Source organism: Bidens hawaiensis, unplaced genomic scaffold, assembly GCF_021521415.1.
Source record: "Bidens hawaiensis isolate Kalapana, Puna unplaced genomic scaffold, B.hawaiensis_p1.1 tig00002306_1, whole genome shotgun sequence".
Lineage (NCBI taxonomy): Eukaryota > Viridiplantae > Streptophyta > Magnoliopsida > Asterales > Asteraceae > Bidens > Bidens hawaiensis.
Window position 1 is genome coordinate 2,209,747 of NW_027491123.1, and position 14,937 is coordinate 2,224,683.

Genomic DNA, 14,937 nt, shown 5'->3' on the forward strand with positions numbered 1-14,937 from the left:
GTCCAAGCTTCCACGGTAGCTTCGGAGTCTGCTTTTTCTGTTTCTGGCAGGGTTATATCGATTAGGAGGACTCGACTCACTCCAGCAGCTGTAGAGATGTCGATTTGCTACAAGGATTACTTGGACTCTTTAGACAGGGCACAACATCAACGCTCACTCGAGGGGGAAATGGACTATGAGGCGGCCTTGTATGAAGACGAGGTCAATCAAGGACACATTCAACCAATGACCGATGAAGAAGCCGCGTACGACGATTACCTAAGGAATAGCTCGGGATCGGGTAGCGAAGAAAATGAGTAACAAACATCAACTTGTTAATGTAATCGTGTCTAAGCATTCTTTAATGTTTGTATTTTTGAGTTACGAATATGCGATAACGATTTAATGTTTGTATTTTTAATGTAAAAGCTATAAATGAAAGTTATGTGTTTTTAATCTTCCAAGCAAAGAATGCTAACAACGAAACCCTAAACCCTAAACCCTAAAGAAAAAAAAAAAAAAAAAAAAAAAAAAAAAAAAAAAAAAAAAACCGGTTAACCGGTTAGACCGGTTATTAAAAACCGGTTATAAAAAACCGGTTTAATAACCGGTTCTAACCGGTTTTTAAACCGGTCCAAACCGGTTTGGCCGGTTTGAGTTTTCAGCAATAAAAACCGGTTAATAACCGGTCCGGTTATTAACCGAACCGGTTTTTTTCTGGATAAAAAAAACCGGTCCGGTTAATAACCGAACCGGTTTTTTCAAAAAAACCGATTTGTGCACCTCTACCCTATATATAACTAATTAAAATGAGTACAAGGGAATCGAATAAAACAGTCAATGGGCTGAGGATTCGTGTTCAACACAGGTGGCTTAAAATAGATTGTGGATCTCCCAAGATAATACATTTTTCTCATGATACAGCAACCGAAGCAGTTAGTACTGTCCAGGAGAACAGAGCACCAGAATTGGAAAACTCAAAGATAGGAGTAGAAAAGGAAGCATGAGTGTTTGTATTTTGGTGTAAATTGGTAATCGTGTAAGCATCTTTTTCAAACATGACTTCTCTTGTTGATACAGTGGGTGAGAGGCTTTTAAGTTGGATACAGAATTAAAAATGAAATAAATAGTCATTAAGTGTCTTCAAAGCCATTATTAGTTTAATAAATTATAGTCACAACTCCCGACCTTTCATATGTTGCATTAAGTGAATAACCCCAACCGTCACAAAAATGCTCCCGAAAAGTTGTGCGTCCTGGCCAGTCAAACACACCACACCGTCGCGTGACCAGTACCTGGACATACGGAACGATCGCACCAACAGCACAACGCAAGAAATCAATTCAGGACCGAACCCGACGCATCATTATAAAAATATTAACAATTGGCTTGCTGTAAGGTCGCACGCGCATGCATATCTGAAGGTTTCAAATATAAATAATCAAGTGAGGAGTGCTCATACCTTACCATTCAAGGGTTTGTCTCTCCACCAATGTGAGACAAGTTCCCACTTCTTTCACTTTATTTGTTAAAGGTAACTTTAACATTCCAAACACCAAACTTCAGACATCGATATCTCATTCATCTTATATCTGTTTTGGATATGGTTTAGTTTGTTGCGAAGCACTCACAACATAGAACGCAAACGAAATAGTTAGCAATTATATTAACCTCGGTAACATATAATTTAACTGTGTTCAAAATATGAAAAATATATTTTTGTACTTGATAAAAAAACTCATTTCTTTTTCATATCATCCATTTTGTTCCAACAGAATTGTCACATATGATGCATTTTCCACCAACACAAATTCGTAAAATTCAAAAACTGTGATTTTTTTTTTCAAAATAGGAAATTTAAGAAGTTAGAAATGGTTTATAGAAAAGAGAAAGAGTGATAATGGTTTCTAAGTGATTAGTCATTTCAAATGACGGATCTCTGATTACATCTAGGGCTTGTTAGTTTCCGTTGGGTGTGTTGGACAAATAGCTGGTGTTCAACCATTTGAAACGACGGATATATTACATTTTTTGTGTGACCCACCATTTAAAATAGCGGATGTCACTTCTTCTGGTCCATCACTTTATCACTTTGACTGGTGGTTCATGATACCCAAAGTAGCATGCCCCTATCAGTAAAATGTCTTTTTGACAGACATCTGTCATTTGAAATGACAATATTGTCTGAACATCCCTCATTTCAAATGAAAAATGTGAACAGTATATAGTATCTGACAAATTTGACCTTTGATTTGACAACTCTTAAGGTTTCATTTTTCTTTTTATATTTATTGTATCAATCTGTTTACTTTTATTTTATTATTTAAAATGACTAATAATTAGTATTGTTTATAAAATAATATACTTTTATTAATTATTAATAATTAATTAGTATTATCAAAAAGACTAATTATTATTATTAATTAGTATATTAATATTACCTTTATTAATAAATATAAAAATTGAGTTCAGTCATGTTTTTTTCGGTAGGGTTTTTTTTTATATAAAATTGAATTATGCCATTTGAATGGCAAATGCCATATGAACATCCGTCATTTTCAATGGCAAGTATGAATAGTACTCGTATCAGATTTGACTTAGATTTGACAACTTAGGCTTTTAATGTTTTATAATTTTCTTTTATATTAATTTGTTTTTATTTTATTTATTAATCTTTTTATATTAAAAATTGTGATTAGTATTATTAATATTAATTGTTTTAATTACTGATATTAGTATTATTTTTATTAATAAATATACTATTAATTGAGTTCAGCCTTATTTTTTTCGGTATGGTTTTTTTGATAAAATTTAGTTCAGCCATTTGAAAAGCAAGTGTCGTCTGAACAACCGCCATTTCAAATGGCAAGTGTGAACAATACCCGTACTACCAGATCTGACCAAGATTTAACAACTTAGGCTATGTTTCATTTTTTATTTTTTTATTCTAAATTCTATTAATTTGTTTTTATCTTTTATTTTATGTTTTAAAACAACTAATAATAATTATAATAATCCTCATAATTTATTTTATTAATATTAATGCAATTAGAAAACTAGGGATTTTAGAAAACTCTTTTTTATTTTTTAAAATTACCAATAATGACGTATAAAATTGAGTTCCGCCATTTCAATTGGTATAAGTGAACACTTGTCATCAGAACTGATTTGATGCCGTTGACACTTTCTTCAACTTTTTTAATTTTTCTTACCACGCTATAATAGTATTTAAACTCACAATTATGAGTCTCTATATTTTTTCATGGGTGAAAAGTAAAATAGTATTTAAAAAAATTAAAAATATCAACTTTATTCACTACAAACATCTCTGAAAAGTTTAAATAACGTCCTACGTTATGCTAGATTGTTGCGTATAAAGGCGTACATTGAGTACACGTTTAATAGAGATGTATCCCCGTATGTAATGCACACTCAGATTGCATGGGGTTGCAATACGGCGTTACCCCCTCGCTTATGGGGGTTGTTCAATGAGCGTGATCATCGATCATAAGAACATATGGTGTTTCTTTTTTATGTTACAAAGAGACAATATAGAGTTGAATCAAGGCTTCAAACAATCGATGATGGTGGCAATGAATATAAGGTTGAGTATAAGAAACGAAAATGCACATGTGGTTAAGTGGCAACTAAATAGATTCCCGTGTTCCCACACCATTGCAATTTGCCACCGGAGACGTGAACAACCTCACAATGTTGTTGATTTTTATTCCACACTGCAACATACCTTTAACAATACGAAGGCCACTGGTACCCCCGTCGGACACTGTGATTATTGGAGGGATTTGGGTTGGAGAATTCGAGGTGACTCGCCCAAAGTTACCATGCAACGAGGGAGGAGACGTGACAGAAGAATTCATAGCGAGATGGATGACCATTATGATGGTGAACCTAGAGTTCGTAAATGTGGCGTACGTAGAGAAGACGGTCATAATAAAAATAAATGTCCCAATCTTTATCAGTGACATGTGTTCGTGGTATCCTAAATTAGCTTTAATGTGTGTTTTAATTTAATTATTGTGTATGTTTCAATTATTATGTAACTAGGTTAGGTACTCATGTAGAACACGGGTAAACCAATTAAATTATATAATTTTTAATTTTATGATAAAAGAATAAAAGATAATGTATTACATTAAATAAGAATCATATTTTGTTAAAATTATATTTAACAAAGTTATAAAGAAATCATAATCTCTAAAAACCTTTTTGTATACCACGTTCATAAATATATATATTGAAAAAAGACGAATTGGATTTTAATAATCCCAATTTAATGCAGTTGCCGATAATAATCTCAACTTAATAAATAGTTGTCATCGGTCCCAACTTTCACACAATTTGTTTTCATTGGACCTCTGTTAAAAAAAATAAACGACGTTAAGTTTTTTTTCAAATTTCAAATTGATGTTTTAAGGTTTTTGATCGGAATGAGGATACGAATCTATTGATGTAAAACTTACCTCGAAACGGTGTTCCAAATAGCTTGACTTTTGTTAATTAAAAAGTTTACACACCGGAATTGAATCATCCTTTAGTCGTTAAATGTTATTATTATTATTATTTAATTTAAATACAAACTATTTCACCCGGGCTAGCAAATTCGGTAACTCGCTAACTCATAGTAATTCACCTAGCCTCATAAAGATTGAGAAGGAACGTTGTCATCCGCTCTGTTTTAGTTCTGTCTTACATCAAGCCAATGATTTACACTCACAACAAAAGTTGAGCTTAAAGAATGTTGAGGTTAACCAAACCAAACGATTAACCAATATTCAACTTTTAGATTTGAGATTGGCCAATATTGGTTCGGTTACAGCTGGCATACATCACAAACCGAACTGAAACGCAAGTAAAATATAGTTGAATCTAACAAATTTGGGAGTACCTGACTGAACTGAAAGTAAATATAAATGAAATGATAACCAATATGGGAGTCTTCATAAGTTTCATATCCTTCATTACTTCAAGCTGAACTTTGGATTACCAGTATGAAAACTATGGTAATTAACCTTAAGCTGTAAAGTGGTGGCTTCTTAGGTGCTGAGGTGTTGTTGAGTCCATAATGAGCAGCATGTGCTGTCTGATCATTCAGAATGTTGCAGGTGAACTTGCAATAAGGTTAAAAATGGTGAGCAAAGTTTTTAGCTACCATGTTAGATGTACAAAAAATTCATCTAACTAAAAAAATAACAGTAACGGTCAAATGGGTTAAGCTAAAATATTAACCGGAATAGTAAAAGCTTATTAATGTTACAAAATCATCCCATAAATTCATTTGTGGCAGACATTATAATAACATAATGTTTCTCTTCAGGTATACTATAACATGACCAAACTAACATTTGAGATCAAATATGCAAACATCATAATATTTATTCATTTTTATGTGGACAGATTCGAATTTATATCTATGGTTGCCATCCCATGCTTCCTTAGAGGCTTCTATATCAACAGACAAAACATTGTTAACCAATTGCTTTCAAAAGCACACCATGATATAAACCAATATATTAATTAGGCCATTTAACATCAAAATCATCAGGACAGAAGGTCCATACCAACTTAACAACATATTCTACTCAAGTTTGAATACTAAAAGAAACATATATATGATCAAATAAAACAAATTTAACTACCAAAAACAAAAGTAAATTACCTATAATTTAGGGTATATTTATACATGAGTCACCAATGAAAAAAGAGTTAATTATGAAGTCAGTTAGCAACCACATAACCGAGAACCCCCCTGCAAAAGTGTGTGGTCAATAAAGGGAGTCAATAGAAAGAAAGAAAACACAACTCAACATCGCTGTATTTAATACTACTATGGTTTTAGGTATCTGGGCAAAAAAAACTAAGATGAATATATATTAGTGTTACTTGCATTTATATTTCACTATGATTAGCAACTAATAACTATAACATATACTTAACGAAACAAAATCACCTAAGAAACAAATTCACATAATACTTGGTGGAGTAGTTTCCAAATATCCAAAAAAAAAAGAATTCATCACTATGCAAAGCAAAGCACAAGCATATTGAACGAAATCCTCAATTGAAAAATAGAAAACCAACCCCAATAGTAATAGCCCCCAATTTGCTAAAGCGTTAAATGAACAGAGGCTTCAATTTGAAAATACAAACACAACTTAAATTAAAAAAAAAGATTAATTTTCAAATCGTAGAATCAAGCATGCCTAAATAAATTCGTAAAGCAACCTAATCGACTGAAACAAATGATTTTGAACTGAATCCAAATAAAAACAATAACGGACTAAAATAAAATCCGCAAATTAAATTTTGACTGCAACAAACAATTACGAACTGAATCCAAGTTGAAAAATAATATGGCGAACGGAGAAAACAATCAAAATTTAGGGTAAGTTGAATCATCCAAACCCTGGGTTTGAGGAAGATAAATTCAAAATTAGTACCTCCGGAGATGGTAAGGGTTAGATACCGGCAGTTGTCTTTGATGAGGGAGCGAGATATAGAAAGATGGATTAGGGTTTCGATTGAAAGAAGGTTTATGTAAAGCGGGTATGGATCATAAGAAGACCGCGAGAAACTATTTTTCGGTTCAAGAAAATGAGCGGGATTACACAATTGAGGAGGGATGAGAGATAGACACGTGGCAAATCAAAACGTTTATTTATTAAATAGTATAGATATTTCGTTTCTCATGAACAAGTTTGCTTATTGTATGTTTAAGTTATTGTGTAATAATATGTTTTATTTTATACGTTTTTATTTACTAAAATAAATATAAAACAGAATATAAAAGCAAATATATAAACACTAAAAATTCAAACAACTAACATTAGAAATTCAAATAAACTACATAACTAAATATCAAGAATGCAATCAACGATGTTGATGGTATTTTCCTTTATAGCTACCACAATCAAGTGCCACGCCAGTGTTCGGACATGTTGTCCTTCTCGGGTAATAATTGCCATTAGGGGGTTGTACTTCCTAAGTTGGTCTCGGTTCACCTCACATTAAGTTTTGAGATTCACGAGTCAAATGATTGCTGCAACCAGATGATTCCAAGTTCAACAACACCTGTTGAAATGTTTGAATAGTTTGACCGTTACTCGTCTTGAGGAATCAAAAGATAATCTAACGGTTGAGAATTTAGGGAGAAACCTGACATTAATGAAGAAGCTTGTTGTTGTGTTGATGATCCTTGACTCTGATATTGTACACCCAAATAAAATGCAGGCGTAAGTGGGTTAATTGACGGTTGTTCCCGATGCCAGCTTTCCCACGGTAACCATCCCTTGCAATTTTGGGCGGTAGAGGAACCAACTTCATTATTTTGACCATCTCGTCGCCTACCTCTCTATGCAAATGTTGTGGTGAGTTTCATCTGAACCTAGTTCAACCGGCTCCGTCTGAAGCTGTGAAGAATAGTATAACCTATTGGGTTCATTAACCATACCCAATACTTGATCCGCCGTATTCCAAATCCACTGGAATTGTTGTGAATATGGTGGAGCAGCCATGTGCATGTAGTCACCAACATGTTGGTATGTTGTAGTAAACCCATCAACCTATAAAAAACAAATATTATAAATTTCTTATCATGTATATAAAACAATATGGTAAATAAAATCAAGTGCACAAACCAAGGTGTTGAATTTGGCTCCGTCATCTTCAAATTGTGGTGGCGGGACCTCATTGGTGATTGGAGGAATAAGATATAGAACCGTACAATCCTAATACCATTGGGTGTAATCTGGCGCTACCGTAGGTGTATATTTTCTTGGTCCCTATACCATGTTTTCTAAACGTGTGACCCATTGAGAGTTGAGACACATAGAAGCATAAGTGAACCAGTCATTGTATGACTTCCCGAAACGAGTTATTTTGTATAACCTTTGATACTCCTTTTCAATCTGTGTATGTTATGGGATTTGTTGAGTCATGAAAAATTTGTCTTAATACTCGTTGTGAGCAATGAAATTCAACACCCCAATAAATCAAAGGGCATTGGCACCTCCAACTAGCAATGTCACTAGTGACATCTCCGGTAACATGTCCATCTTCTCATCATAAGGGGCCCAGTTAAACTGAAAAAAAAGGTTAAACAAACGGTTACGAAATTTTTTTTGCTCCATTTTAGAAAACAGTGTATACATTAAAATAAATTACATACGCCCGCATCTCATAGAGTAGATAGCTGAGACCGCTAGGCACTCACTGAGTGTGAGGCCACGCCCATATACCTGTGACTCCCAAGCCACCTTCAAACATACAACCTCATGTGTTAGACTTAACCCGACTGAAAGGTTAAAATTTGCATATTATGCACATTGGCACACATGAAAGCTTTCTATTATTTTTTAAATTTCCCATCATTGTCTTCATCAAGTAACACTAATATATAATATAGATATTATTTAAATTTGACTAACAGTTGCTAAAATATGACATTATTGAACTATACTGTAATTAAAACATGGTGTGGGGTATCTATGACCTTTTTGTTATTTAACCTCAAAATATGGAGTAACCCAACTAACCTGAACTGACCCGAAACCTGATTAGCACGAACCCGACAAACCCAAACCTTAATAGGGTCAGGCTTCTTATCACATACGGGTTAAATGGTAAAAATGTCATTTGGTCTTCTAAAGAATATTAATATTGGCCTAGTACAATGAGAGTAGGAGGTCTTGGCACTATCAGATAGCAAATTGGCTGGAATAGATACATTTGTGGATGTGGGTGCGGGTGCGGGTGCGGGTACGGGTACCTGTGTTGTGTAAACATTGGTTGTGATTGGCTTTGATTTGGAGTCGACCTGGAACCACTTCCTCTCAATCTAGAACCACCTCTTCTCGCGCTGACTCATTGAGACCTCTTACTAGCACCAACGTGTGTGTGTGTTTTTTTTTTGAATGCATAGAGATAAGTTTTTGTGTGTGTAAAATATTGGTAGAAAATATAGGATTTTGGTGAATTGAATTGACAAAAAGAGTGTGATATTTAAAAGATTAAAAACCTTTTTTTTATTATTACAACGGAATAATAGTCGTTCTCCAATGGCTCATGCACTCACAAATTATCGGCAAAAAGAACCCCGATGCGTTACCTGCCTGACATACCCGAATGAAAATGTGTGCCGGCGGTTTAGCCGCATGACAAACTCAATCTGAGTGGGGTTCCCGAATAAACCTGTATTTGTTTATAAACTTCAAATAATACTTAAATTATAGTCAAGATTTATATATTTTATTTTTCTTACTTTTAAAAAATTATAACATTTAAAAAAGAGATGAAATATTGAAAGCTAAGTGAATTTAAGGGTATAATTTTTTTTTAAAGACACTTTAAAAAAACTTGGTTACTATTAAATGAAGTATCATTTTAATTTTATATAAATTTGCTATAAGGTATCTAATTATTCTCTCGTTTCTCTTCATAGTCAATTCAAGATTTCGTATTTTTCAAAGTACAAATTTAAGACCAACAACAAAATAACAGATTTATACAATCTAGGTGCACTAACCAGTCCATTGACACCTTTGCTTCCTACAATTACATTAAAAAAATAGTTAGAATTTTAAATTGAGTTTAAGGGTTTCTTCCCCAGTTTATGATGCACAGTTTTCTTCAAATAGCAAACAAGAATAAAAAATATCTTCTATTTGATCTTATAAACCGACTAAATTCAAAAAGAATTTTTGTCAACAAACGTTAAAGGAAAGTAGTTTTATAATCAACCACGAGAACCTGCCTCAATAAAATTGATGTTGACCGTTGACTTGGAACAACAATAACCAATAACAAGACACCGTGAATCAACGTTTATGGGCTGAGTCAAAACGATGTGGGTTCACTCCCACGTGAATGACTTTAGTCATGCTTTCCATCGTACATACTAAATTAAAGAAAATATTCGAATAACACAAAATAATTAAAAACTATGTTTGGAGCGCTAAAAGATATATATTTCCCCCTTTTGCATCTAATATGTTACAAACGCTACATTTGAAGTTTTTTTCTATTCGTGTAAAACTATTTTTTCTGTTCATTTTAATAAGTTAACTAACTTATTTTTTTGGAAAAAAAAGCATGTTCGTTTTGATGTTACATAGTTTTCGAAGTTCTGGGTAAGCTCATCTTGTGCTAGCATTAATGTATGTGTTACGAAAACAGAAGAATCCCATACCGTAATATGAAACAAAAACCGGTATAAGTGTTTTGTGTGGTTCAACTTTTTTATGTTAGAAACACCTACTAATGATTTGATTTATGATTTAACCTTTAAAAAGAAAAAAAGCAAGCAATCATGAACACACACATATAAACTAGCTAATATTTAATTATAATAGATTTAATATTTCTACTCGCCACTTAAAATTAATATAACTAAAGGTATGAACGTCATAGACTCTAAAACTTTAATAATATTAGCTGTAATAAGTGTCGTGATCCAATCTTATCCCAACATCAAACCAAAAAGTTTCTATAGGTGCATTAATAATTAATTTTCCTTGGGTCTTTCTCACAAAGACTAGCTACAGTTTACAACGACAGTAGGACATGTCAGGACTTTGGATATATATATATGTTCTTATTGTTAATATTATCTCGTAATCATTGGTTGTTATGCACTTATGCTTGTTTTATTTTTATATAACATGGAGATGATTTAATAAAATAAATAAATATGAGAACATGATTAACTTGAAGAGGTTGGATTGGATTTGCATGTGACGGTGATGTATCATAGGTGCATGGGTCAAACATTCGTGTTAAGATCAGGACCGCATGCTTTCGCAGCATGTTTGAGTTGGAGTTGGTAGCTCAAACTACCACTTAAAGCTGAAGGTTGTTAATAAAAGCAAGACCTGCCTTAAATCCTAAATAGATCTAAAAGACATAAATTTTGAATTTAAGATTATGTCGATAACATTAAAAACTTAACATTTCTGTTATTTCTTATTTATTTTTATTAATATTTATAAGTAGTTTAATCAATTTTAGGTCAAGTTTAATATTAAAAAAACTTGACAGAAACAACTTGTTTGTAAATGTGGAGAGGACATAGGACGCGACCACATGTGTGGAAGGGTGCGCCATGAGAGAGGATGACTGATTTGTGAGACGGGGAGCCGGGCAGGGGAGAGAAGAGGCGAGGCGTCTTAGAAAGAATTACTCGGTCAAGTTTGATAGTGTTGACATGGAGCGGCACATATCCTCTCAAAACATTATTGGAATATTTCCAGCCAATACTTTGGTGATGGAAGGTGGTGATAGACACGAAAGGTGGCGGCGGCAATTGTAGACCTGAGTGTTAGTTTATTGTTATCAAAAGGAGAAAAATCGTTGTCTATTTTGTTCAGGTTATCTTAAATATTATTTGTAATCGGTAAACAGATACAAGAAGATTAATTAAAGGACATATTTAAAATTAAATTATTCTAAAAAAATAGTTGTATTATCGTGTCTTCTCTATGCTTTTAACTTCACTGGTTTATTTTATCTTGCTTTAAAATTATTTAGGTTTTATAATTTACTTAAATTTATATATGAATAATTTTATTTATTTCAAAGTTTATTACTTTAATATTTTCAAATCTGATAACCTTAACAATTCCAATTACTAGCTCTTAAGTCACTTAGTCACACTTGACTACTTAAACAGCTGTATGGCTGTATATAGATCGGTAAAAGAAAATTAATGGTGTTATGTTGTACATTAGGGAACATAAAACTATTATGACCCATATTAAACCAAATTATATTCATTATGAACTTAAATGGAGTTAATTTAAATGCATATTATCTCGGTTCAATCAAACTAAATGGCAATTCAAACAAATGCTAACCAAAATTACTAATTGGATATTCCCTTTTTCAGTCGTTTATAGCTTTCCATAATCTCCAAAATGTAGTTTGATGAACGTCTGTATAGCATTTTTCTTATCTTCAGATCTTCCGTCATTTGTCTGGTCGAAGAAAATCCTGCCACGATTGAGATTTTCAGCCAAGCACATATTTGCTTTCCGATCGATTTCACAAGCTAATCAGAAATCACATATTTGATTTGCCGACTCCTGTTGCCATTAACACGCATTCCACTTTAAAAGGTATATATCGCTATATAACAAAACATCTTTTATAAGGATTCTTTCCATCCCTGCCCAATTTACCTTAAGCGGTATCCAATTGATTGAAGAGAGTATATCCATGACGGTTGGCTCCCAGCAATTCCAAAGACCACTTTGTTCCTTAAGAGACAGAATTAATGTGAAACTTTCGATCATGCCCACACATCCTCCTTTGCATTTATTGTGATTTGCTTAAGTGGTGCCATCAATTTGCCTATTTCACTCCATTCAACATTTGAGGCCGGATCTCTTCTCCATTTAATTTAAACTAGTCTTTCGCCCCACGCGTTGCGATGGGTTATGAAACCATAGTCGAGGCTTAGATCTTGGTGATTGAGATTCAATCGAAACTTCTTAATGTTGGTCATCATGGCTTTGAAAAATGACAAAGTAATTCAAAGTTGATTGTTTCACATTTAATGCTGTTTTATAATATTGCAGTTTACAAAAAAAAAATCTGACCAGACGTATTTTGCATTATACAAAAAGGTAGTGCATTCTTCAGAATATTATGCACAGACACACCTTACTTAGTTGTACAAAGCATATTGTATTTAGTCTACTGCTACAGTGTTAATCTACTGTCAAAAGAGTCGTTTTTTTGTTGAGGCGGATGTCTTTTATCCTTTCATTTGTTTTTTCCCTTGGCTTTTATCTATGCTTCAATATCGGTTCAACGTTGTCATGAACTTCATAGACGAAGCAAACAAAGTTACTGTCTTCCTGGTGAAGATCTTTTGGACACTATGAGCAATGTGCATCGTGCAATGCTTTGATGCGGGCCATGATGCTGCCATTTTTAGAGGAGTATCATTGGCATGATATTGTAATGTATAGTAAGTTAAGGAATGTTAAAATTTTAATGACGGATTGTTACCTTGTTGTTTGTGGAGTCTGTGCTTATCAGTTCATGTATACTATAGAACATTTTGGGAATACTTTTATAAATTAAACTATTGAAGTATATAGAGTTTTCAACTTGTGCAATTGTGAAAAATATATTGATATAGAAAGCTATCCATCTGAATCAACCATTGCATTCATAGGCTCTCTATTATTAACATACCTGATCACCAATATATAAAAAAGTCATGTTAAAACGGGTGTCGTCACTTGGATCAAGAGTAAAACTTAATGCAAATCAACCCGTTTGTATTTTTAAAACGGGCCAAAACGGGTTCAGAAATAAAACCCAACTGACCCGTTTGCTGCTTTATAACGGGTCACCAAACAGTAGTTTTAAGGGATGCCACTTACATGAATGTACGCGGCTTATCATCGCTTCATTCTTCAGCTCGATGGCATAAAGTTTATCCCCATTAACTTGTACCATACATGTAAAACGTACTGAATACTTTTTGCTGGATAGGATCATGCAATATAATACAAAATTTCTAGGAACAAATTTTGTAAAATTTCGATGAATCTTCAACTCTATCCTGAAAACTTAGTGCATAGTTATGTCATGCAGTCATGTACTGCAAATATCATGAAAGAATATGTGAAAAACATACATAAAGATATTAAGCAACAAATAAACTATAATAATTTACAGTAAATCAAGTCTTTTGACTATTATATATTAGACTTTAGATATGGTCATTTTGACCCTTTTATATACAATGTGATTTATTTCGGTAGTTAGGTTATGTTTTCTCTGAATCGGGTCAAATACAAACCATATTCGATTAGAATTGTTTCCCCATATAGATGATTCTCAATTGTCAACCCATTAATTGATTATAACTTTCAGTTTTACAACAATCACATCACTAAATTGAAAAGGAATACATTCAGATTCTTAAAACATACACCAAAAACTCGTACTTACCTTGACGTTCAGGAAAATCATTACACGAAAGCGCCATCATCGCTCGTCGGTAACAAAAGTCGCACACCAAGAAGAATGAAGGCCCAATCGGAATACCATTAGAGAGCTGCGGTCAAAAAATTTAGTTAAGAACATAAGCAATTCAGCGAGCGATACTAAAAGTAAAGTCAAGAACATAAGCAATTATCGAGCATTTAGTATGCTTTGCCTTGGTGCCGCTATATCATCCAAATATATAACCTTTCTTAATATTTATTTATCTTCTGTGTCCTAAAGTAACAATGCACAACAATTTAAAGTATTTTAATATATCCAATCTCCATAACAGTTTTTAAAGTGATTGTCAAGTTTAGAAAGAATGTAAAGGATGTCATTCTATATGTTTTTTTTTATGTCGTTGCAACATCATCAATTTTATTCTTTCATTGAAAAGAGAATATATAAATTTCTAAGATTAATTAAGATTAATTAAGGTTCGAAGAAAGACATATCGGTGAGAGGTAACAATGGTTCGTCCTTGTCATCGCCATCGCCATCATCAAACTATGCCTTGACTACATCATTGTTGAGATGAGAGAGGTAGGATAAAGAGGATTTGGATTTGGATTTGGATTTGGATTTGGATTTGGACGGACTCTTGAGAACTTGGAGAAGGAAGAGGTTTAGAGTGGAGTTTGAAATGCACGCAAAACAAAAATGTTTTGGAAAAACATATGTACAATATTTAAAGCTAACAGTATAACAAAATATAGCGCCAAATACAAACAACAGTGATAATGTGAGTTAAAAGAAACTTGTAAATTAATATATGGAATAATTAGTATTAAAGCCAGAAGGATTCTTCAAATTAATATTAGCGAGGTAGTTAAATCTTCATCAATTAATAAAAAATATATAGTAATATTTAAAACCATAAACCGACCATCATCACATCATGTTTACATACTCACAAATCAAATTAGATGTAGAGCCTTAATA